General features: G+C 41.5%; 1 long non-coding RNA gene across 1 annotated transcript in view; it reads left to right on the plus strand.

The window, feature by feature from the left end:
- Positions 1 to 58: 58 nt before the first annotated feature.
- LOC139609879 (uncharacterized) overlaps positions 59 to 10,211 on the plus strand; it is a 69,553-nt gene continuing 59,400 nt past the window's right edge. The window contains exon 1 of the long non-coding RNA XR_011685388.1: positions 59 to 734. This is a non-coding gene — a long non-coding RNA (uncharacterized lncRNA). The remainder of the gene's footprint in view (positions 735 to 10,211) is intronic.

The following is a 10,211-nucleotide window of genomic DNA, read 5'->3' on the forward strand; positions in this document are numbered from 1 at the left end:
ACATCCGACAGACAAGTTTGGGTCAAAACACTGAGACTGAAACGAGTCAACCCATCTGCCCGTCCCTCACCATGGAGTTCTTCAGCTTGGTGAGCGCTTCACTCAGCTTGAACTCAATCTGCTCGACGTCTCTCTTCAGCTGGTCTTTGTTCCTCCCGTTCACACTGTACCTAATCAGGCACTCGTCTGATCCCAGACCTCCGAGGCCTTCTCCTCTGCAAACACACATCTCAGAGCCTCCTTTGTGCTCTCCTCAGGTGGACTGAAGGAAACAACGTCGATGAGGATGGCGATACCATCCATTTACGGATGATGGAGGCTCATTGGGACCTTCAATGCTGCAGAATTTTTTCTGTGCCTTCCCCAGATCTGTGCCTCAATACAATCCTGTCTCGGAGGTCTACAGACAATTCCTTGGACTTCGTGGCTTGGTTTGTGCTCTGACATGCACTGTCAACTATGGGACCTTATATAGACAGGTGTGTGCCTTTCCAAATCATGTCCAGTCAACTGAATTTACCACAGGTGGACTCCAATCAAGTTGTAGAAATATCTGAAGGATGATCAGTGGAAACAGGATGCACCTGAGCTCAGTTTTGAGTGTCATGGCAAAGGCTGTGAATACTTATGTACATGTGATCTTTTTTGGTTTTTATTTTTAATATATTTGCAAAAGTTTCAAGCAAACTTTTTTTCACTTTTTCTTTATGGGGGATTGTGTGTAGAATTTTGAGGTAAATTGGAATAAGGCTGTAACATAACAAAATGTGGGAAAAGTGAAGTGCTGTGAATACTTTCCAGATGCACTGTATGTTAATAAACCATTAAAAAGTCCTCTTTGTTTAGGAGGGGTCATTGTTTCCAATATTGAGACCAAATCTACAGCTTCGCTGGTATGGAACTTCACGATGTTCTGATTAACTCTCAGATCTGGACCGTCAGTGAGTCCAAATGATTAAGAACTATGTCTGAACCTGGTCTGAACGTCTTTATAAAAACTTGATCTTTTCAATAAGACTCAAATCAAACAAAACTATTTTATCAAATGTTCCTAATCTGAACGAATGAGATGGAAATCAATAGTTATTCTATGTTTCTGAAGTTTGTTTTTAAAATGACTTTAGGATTGAATTTATCCTTTAAATCATATGTGGAAAATGACTGAATGATTTGATAAGGCCATTAAACATTGATCTATTAATTAGACTCCATATATTTCATTTTGACTAAATACACAAACTCCTTGTATAGGATATTAACATAAAATGTATTGATACAGTTTTTAATGGCCTTATAAAAACTGCTACACAGACGTCATTCTTCCACATATGATTAATGCTGGTATCGATGCCAGAATTGTTTGTGTAAAAAAATCCTGAATAAAAAAAAGTCCCCCAAATAAATTACTATTGTTATTATTCTTATTTTCCCTTTATTGGTGAGACAGTGTAACAAAAACAAAACAGTTAAAGAGATTTGTGATGTAATAATGACAAGAATATGATGTGTGGCATGTGTATCCTCTCAATGTAATGGTAATATATCTATACAACAAAAATATGATAAAAATATGATAAAATGATAATAGTGTAGTGATACTATAACATCCGCTCTGACTGAACATTTAACTAAGACTCAGGTGGTAAAGATTTACCTCAGGTTTTCTCCAGACGTCAGTTCAGCTCCAGCTTCAGTCTGCTGCTGTTTGACTTCAGCTGTGTCACTGTTGAACTGAAAGTGACTCAGAGCAGCACAAACACTCTGGTGGCGCCCCCTGCTGCTCTGCTGCCTGTACTTCCCCTGGCTCCGACACTAAGAGTCTTCCTGACTGTGTGTGAGGGGCGACATCTACTGTACTGTGTGATCATTACTAATGTTTTTCTCTGTAACTGTGTCTTTACTCTGTGAAATGGGCTGTCAGCTGTTGTTTCTGTGTCATGTCATCAGTCCCAGCAGCAGTGTCTATGGAGGATGAGGCTGAGGGCTGAAGGAGATGGAATACAGACACCTGTTTGTTGATGGAAGGAAACACATCCATCATGTTTATTAGAGCTCCAGGAATCACACAGTAACACTGACTGTGAGCAGAAACTCCACAGGGAACCTCTGAAGTGAAGGAAACATGAGGACCAGTGACAAGTTCAATTTTCAATCCAATTTCATTTATATAGAAGTAAATCATGGCATACATTATCTCAAGGCACCAGAATCTCATGTTCAACTGTCACATACGGAGGGAGCGCTTGAGCGTCCTCATACTTTTGTCCATGTGGAGCATCTCTGGAGACTAAAGCCTCAGCCTCACTGGACATTAAAGGAGCCTGTTTGATGAACCAGACTCTGCAGGTTCTCTCCTACTCCTCTGAAGTACTGCTGGACCTCACTCTTCTGTCTGCTGTACCTGTGATTGTAATAAGCCTCAAAATATTCGTTATAGTTGCCGTTCTCAAGCATTCGATGCCACTTTGAATCTTCATCCACCAGGTATTGAGCATAAGGGGCCTGGTGGTGGATAAACTTAATTTCTTTACTGCACTTGTTTTCTACCATCTCTCTGTGCTTTCCCAACAGTGTGTCCAGGTCGCTCTGGTACGCTGAGAGGAGTTTCTCCACAGGGTCACAGGTTTGAGTCCCGCTGAGTCTCACCAGGTGGATCAGCATCTGGATGTGGAAGGCCGCCCCGTTGACCCAGGCCTTCAGAGCCTGAGACGACATCTGCCCGTCCCTCACCATGGAGTTCTTCAGCTTGGTGAGCGCTTCACTCAGCTTGATCTCAATCCGTCTGATGTTGCTCCTCAGCTCATCATTGTTGTTGATGTGCATCATGCACCTCTTCAGACACTCGTCGATCTGATCCCAGACCTCCGAGGCCTTCTCCTCTGCAAACACACATCTCAGAGCCTCCTTTGTGCTCTCCTCAGGTGGACTGAAGGAAACAACGTCGATGAGGATGGCGATGACCAGAGCTCCGAGGCCCGCCAGTTCAGGAGCTGATGTTAAGCCAGCCAGCTTCTCCACCAGGTTCTTGATCCAGTCTGCAGCGCAGTCAGCGGCCTCCAGTTTCCTCTGCTTGTAGTATCGTCTCAGGTTCTCTGAAGAATCCAGGCTGCAGAACTTCACGATGTTCTGATTAACTCTCAGATCTGGACCCTCGGTGAGTCCCCTCACAAAAGTGTTCACATCCTTCTCGCTGCCATACACATTACCCATGATGCTCTCTTCAGGCTCAATGTTCAACACTGAAACACACAAAAATTCACACAATGAACATTTTTAGCCAAATGATCTGAAAATAGACTTTCAGTCTGTTTATTAAACCCTAACCACAGGAGCAGGAATCTGAAGATTAAACAGTGTGTTTGTCTGCGCTAATGTCAGGTGCTAATGTTAGCAACTATCTCAGTTGTTATGGTGGTAAACTAGTGTTACATCCAAGGTTAAAACCAGGGTTCAAAAGTGGGAGCCGCCCTGGATGCTAAGGTAGACTGCATTAGTAGATTCTATGCTAACGTTAGCTCAAGTTTACAGTCCAGCAAGTCTGTTCCAACAATTTTACCTGAGATAAAGTGAGGTTAGCAAAACTCATCAGTTAGTCCTCACCCACCAAACACCCAGTGTCCATGAACGTTGTGGCTGTTATTTAATCCAAAATTAAAGACTGATAATCAGCCTGGTCTGGTCCTAATTTAGCCCTAGATGGATGTTCAGTTTGGCCACATTTAGGGGTCCTAAGGACCCAAGCTTCTATGTCCCTGGATCCCATGTACCCACGGTCTAACCCTGCGTAAGGACGCATATGACCTTTGATGATTCCATGACTCCAACCATTTGAGAACCATCGAGAACCACCCAGCAGTGCTGGGGACAGAAAACCCCTTCGATGAGATCCTCCAATAGCCCATGTCAGTGGCTAATCTCCTATAGCTCAGTGTACAATAGGTATAGCTTTTAACAAGAAACCACAATTTTTGTCTTTTCTACATTAAGAGCCATTTTATTTACTGTTCCCTGGTCTTTTATTAACTTTGATCCCTCATTTAAAACCATACTAAGTTCTCCAGATGTGTGCTAATGCATATATTGTGGAATCATCTGCTAACATCGCAGTTCAAAATTAAAGTCAAGCCCTTTGTAAAAATACAAAACAGAAGTGGTCTTAAGCAACCTCCCTGAAGAATGGCATGACTCACTGCACTTACCTCTGAATAAAAGCATTACTGTTTCAAATGCTGCACTGAAATCCAACAACACATTTATATACAGACAGAAGCTGCTCACAGCTGCAAAAAAATCATATCATCTATTCTATTAAAGTTGTGTTTTATTTAACTTAGTTAGTTATTTATTAAAATTTGAATTCAATGTATTTAATGCATATTTTTGTCATGTTTTTAAATGTCCTGTTATGAACTAATGTCACACTGTAGTTACCTTAACTTTAGTCTATATTCAGTAAATGAAAGAGACAAATCACTGTATCTTATCTTGTTCCCATAAAACAGTAAAGTTTTTGTGCACTGACTGTTAAACCAGTCCACTGTAAAGATAAGTGTAGAGTACATACAAGATGGTTAAAGGTCAAACAGTAAACAGATGTGTCAAAAACTATGTCAGCTTTATTTTATTTTATTCCAAAAACATTTTAACTTTCAATGAAGAAGGTTTAGAGCCAAATGATTAAGAACTATGTCTGAACCTGGTCTGAACGTCTTTATAAAAACTTGATCTTTTCAATAAGACTCAAATCAAACAAAACTATTTTATCAAATGTTCCTAATCTGAACGAATGAGATGGAAATCAATAGTTATTCTATGTTTCTGAAGTTTGTTTTTAAAATGACTTTAGGATTGAATTTATCCTTTAAATCATATGTGGAAAATGACTGAATGATTTGATAAGGCCATTAAACATTGATCTATTAATTAGACTCCATATATTTCATTTTGACTAAATACACAAACTCCTTGTATAGGATATTAACATAAAATGTATTGATACAGTTTTTAATGGCCTTATAAAAACTGCTACACAGACGTCATTCTTCCACATATGATTAATGCTGGTATCGATGCCAGAATTGTTTGTGTAAAAAAATCCTGAATAAAAAAAAGTCCCCCAAATAAATTACTATTGTTATTATTCTTATTTTCCCTTTATTGGTGAGACAGTGTAACAAAAACAAAACAGTTAAAGAGATTTGTGATGTAATAATGACAAGAATATGATGTGTGGCATGTGTATCCTCTCAATGTAATGGTAATATATCTATACAACAAAAATATGATAAAAATATGATAAAATGATAATAGTGTAGTGATACTATAACATCCGCTCTGACTGAACATTTAACTAAGACTCAGGTGGTAAAGATTTACCTCAGGTTTTCTCCAGACGTCAGTTCAGCTCCAGCTTCAGTCTGCTGCTGTTTGACTTCAGCTGTGTCACTGTTGAACTGAAAGTGACTCAGAGCAGCACAAACACTCTGGTGGCGCCCCCTGCTGCTCTGCTGCCTGTACTTCCCCTGGCTCCGACACTAAGAGTCTTCCTGACTGTGTGTGAGGGGCGACATCTACTGTACTGTGTGATCATTACTAATGTTTTTCTCTGTAACTGTGTCTTTACTCTGTGAAATGGGCTGTCAGCTGTTGTTTCTGTGTCATGTCATCAGTCCCAGCAGCAGTGTCTATGGAGGATGAGGCTGAGGGCTGAAGGAGATGGAATACAGACACCTGTTTGTTGATGGAAGGAAACACATCCATCATGTTTATTAGAGCTCCAGGAATCACACAGTAACACTGACTGTGAGCAGAAACTCCACAGGGAACCTCTGAAGTGAAGGAAACATGAGGACCAGTGACAAGTTCAATTTTCAATCCAATTTCATTTATATAGAAGTAAATCATGGCATACATTATCTCAAGGCACCAGAATCTCATGTTCAACTGTCACATACGGAGGGAGCGCTTGAGCGTCCTCATACTTTTGTCCATGTGGAGCATCTCTGGAGACTAAAGCCTCAGCCTCACTGGACATTAAAGGAGCCTGTTTGATGAACCAGACTCTGCAGGTTCTCTCCTACTCCTCTGAAGTACTGCTGGACCTCACTCTTCTGTCTGCTGTACCTGTGATTGTAATAAGCCTCAAAATATTCGTTATAGTTTAAGTCAGGGCGCATGATATGGAGGTCTGAGTCTTCATCCACCAGGTATCGACTATGCAGGACCACATACCACGTCAGGTCCAAGCTGCACTTGCCCTCTATCATCTCCCTGTCGATCTGATCCCAGACCTCCGAGGCCTTCTCCTCTGCAAACACACATCTCAGAGCCTCCTTTGTGCTCTCCTCAGGTGGACTGAAGGAAACAACGTCGATGAGGATGGCGATGACCAGAGCTCCGAGGCCCGCCAGTTCAGGAGCTGATGTTAAGCCAGCCAGCTTCTCCACCAGGTTCTTGATCCAGTCTGCAGCGCAGTCAGCGGCCTCCAGTTTCCTCTGCTTGTAGTATCGTCTCAGGTTCTCTGAAGAATCCAGGCTGCAGAACTTCACGATGTTCTGATTAACTCTCAGATCTGGACCCTCGGTGAGTCCCCTCACAAAAGTGTTCACATCCTTCTCGCTGCCATACACATTACCCATGATGCTCTCTTCAGGCTCAATGTTCAACACTGAAACACACAAAATTAACACACAATGAACATTTTCATCCAAATAATGTGAGAACACTGAGGAGACTTTGTCCACATGTTGAAGTGCTGAGTCTGGAGCTGCGGTCAGAGAGACTCTGTGGACAGTTTGTTAAGTCAAGACTTTTTTTAGTTTTGTCTGAAAACCACAAACATCAGAACAAAAATGTCATTAATGGATTCAACAGTAGGTTTATCTGCTTTAATGTAAGATGCTAATGTTAGCATGTATGACCTATAGCCTATTACCTACCATGGTAATATAGCATTTCATCCATGGTCAACAGTTAGCGTATCATTATATTGTGGGGTTAAAAATGTCCAGGACTGGAACATCCACTGGTCCTAGACCCTCAGGTCCTGTTGTAGAGCATCTTATTTGGATTTGTAGATCTGTGCGCCGTTTAAACATAGCTCAGTGACCATATGTGAGTCCACTCACTCCTACAGGAACCTCCATCATCTCCGGTGTGGTCACAAAACTTGTCCTTCCATTTTTTTCCAGTCAGGAATTTTCCTCATTTACTTTTTGTAAGTTTGAACTTCTGTGGCGGATCGAGGACAGACCGTGTGCACTGTGTGCCACAGGATGTTAGCATCAAGCAAAAAGTTCAGTGACATATTTAGCTAACATTGTTAGCATGACAACTGTGTAATATACAGAGTGTAAGCAAAGTGGTTCACATGTCATTTAACAAAACCAGACCTCCTCATTTATTTGTCACTATGCATCATTGGTCCTGTTTTTGTCTTGACAATGACCCGTGGATGTATTCTGTACGACTGGATATTTTATTTAATAATCCACACAAAACTATGTAGAAAGGAAGATCAAGGTACTTTGTGTTTGCTTTCACGTCTACAGAAGTGAAGAAAAGAAAGTGACTTCAGCTCAAACATGAAGCTGCATTAAAGAAGGACACAGGTGTCGGTGAGGACATCAAAGAAGGACACAGGCAGGTTCCTTCAGTCAGTAACAGTCAGCTGTTAACAAATCTCCATCTGAAACTGAGGCTGTCAAATAAACGTAATGGAGAAGAAAGTTCAGTGTTTCCCTCTGAACTGCAGTGAAAGTGTAGAATAGAAATACTCCACTAAAGTCCAAGTACCCCAAACTATACTTAAATAAATGTACTTAGTTACTTTCCACCACTACTCACAGAAGCTGCAGAGGACTGACTCATGCCCAGCGTCTCCCCCTCCCTCGGTCTCTACATCTACACACAGCCAATGGGTGGAGGTGATCAGGGATTAAATGATTTACATTTCCTCATGATTATAGATTTTCCTTGTGTTTCGGGGCAAGTTAATAAACATTCCCGCTACACCTGAGCTCTGATACAGGACTCAAGTTTGTCTCTGTCAGGGAGTGAAGTGGTGAATGGACGAGGAAGACTTGTCTTAGTCACATCTAAGTACAGTGTGCAATGAATAGCAAAATAAAATAACAAAATAATAGTCATGATAATAATAAAACAAAAATAAATAAAAACAAATTACATCAAATTAAAAGAAACAGTAAAATAAAACCATTTACATGGTGCAGCTACACATGGGTGTGTCAGTAACGGGTTGATGTTAGTAGTCATATCCATCTGATGAAGAAGAGGCAGAGGTGCTGCACCCTCTACAGATACCACACTCAGTTCTGCAGGGACCGAACATTTACCTGAAGCTCAGATTTACCTCAGGTCTTCTCCAGACGTCGGCTCAGCTCCGGCTTCTGTCTGCTGCTGTTTCCTGTTGGACTTCAGCTGTTCCACTGTTCTGAGCAGCACCACCGCCCCCTGCTGCTCAGCTGCACTCCAGCACATTTCCTCCATCAGATGTTCAGAGGCCGATTTCATGCTGAGACGAAAATCTGCTCCTGGGTCAGTCCTGATGTTAGGACTCCTCCGGTTTTCACTGGATGTGAAACTAGTTTTATAACAGATATTTTTATGTTTGGTATCACATCAAAATAATCAATAAATAAATGAAGGCATATCAATACAGGTTGAAATAAGACTTTATTCTTTACTGTTTATTGAAATTCACAAACTACCAAGCAGCTTTATATGAAGTCATTAAAATGAGATCTAGCCTTTCCAGCTGAAACTGTGATGTGATGAACATATTAACCCTTGTGTGTTCAGGTCTGTGGGACCATTTTCATTTTTTATCAAAAGAAAATGATACGATTAATTATTTTATAATTATATAAACTCAGACTCATTGGCCTTGACCCATGTTCAGGTCCACTGTGTGTGTGTGTGTGTGTGTGTGTGTGTGTGTGTGTGTGTGTGTGTGTGTGTGTGTGTGTGTGTGTGTGTGTGTGTGTGTCCAACACCTTCTGCTCTTACATTCCCGCACATTTTACCCTCTGTCTTGCGGGAACCAATCTTTATTTTCTCATATCCAATCCCAGCTGCAAATTGGGAGCGGGACACAATAGATACAGTGCCTTGAAAAAATATTCATAACCCTTGAACTTTTTCACATTTTGCCACCTTACAACCACAAACTTAAATATTTTTTTATTGAGATTTTATTTGATAAACCAACACAAAGTAGCACATAATTGTAAATTGGAACAGAAATGCTACATGGTTTTCAAAATTTTAAGCAAATAAAAATCTGAAAAATGTGGTGTGCATATGTATTCAGCCCCCCTGCGTCAATACTTTGTAGAGCCACCTTTTGCTGCAATTACAGCTGCGAGCCTTTTGGGGTATGTCTCTACCAGCTTTGCACATCTAGACACTGAAATCTTTGCCCATTCTTCTTTGCAAAATCGCTCAAGCTCAACCAGATTGGCTGGAGAGCGTCTGTGAACAGCCATTTTCAAGTCTTGCCACAGATGCTCAATGGGATTTAGGTCTGGACTTTGACTGGGCCATTCTAACACATGAATATTCTTTGATTTTAACCATTCCATTGTAGCTCTGGCTTTATGTTTAGGGTCATTGTCTTGCTGGAAGATGAATCTCCTTCCCAGTCTCAAGTCTTTTGCAGCCTCCAACAGGTTTTCTTCCAGGATTGCCCTGTATTTAGCTCCATCCATCTTCCCATCAACTCTGACCAGCTTCCCTGTCCCTGCTGAAGAAAAGCACCCCCACAGCATGATGTTGCCACCACCAGGTTTCACAGTGGGGATGGTGTGTTCAGGGTGATGAGCAGTGTTAGTTTTCCGCCAAACATAGTGCTTTGCATTTAGGCCAGAAAGTTCAGCTTTGGTCTCATCTGACCAAAGCACCTTCTTCCACATGTTTGTGGTGTCCCCTACATAGCTTGTGGCAAACTGCAAACGGGACTTCTTATGCCTTTCTTTCAATAATGGCTTTCTTCTTGCCACTCTTCCATGAAGGCCAGATTTGTGAAGTGCACGACTTATAGTTGTCCTGTGGACAGATTCTCCCACCTGAGCTGTGGATTTCTGCAGCTCCTCCAAAGTGACCATGGGCCTCTTGGCTGCTTCTCTGACCACTGCTCTCCTCGCTCGCTCTGTCAGTTTAGGTGGACGACCATGTCTTGGTAGGTTTGCAGT

This window comes from Trachinotus anak, unplaced genomic scaffold (genome assembly GCF_046630095.1).
Source record: "Trachinotus anak isolate AG129_WGS33_773 ecotype Australia unplaced genomic scaffold, CSIRO_AGI_Tana_v1 ptg000003l, whole genome shotgun sequence".
Lineage (NCBI taxonomy): Eukaryota > Metazoa > Chordata > Actinopteri > Carangiformes > Carangidae > Trachinotus > Trachinotus anak.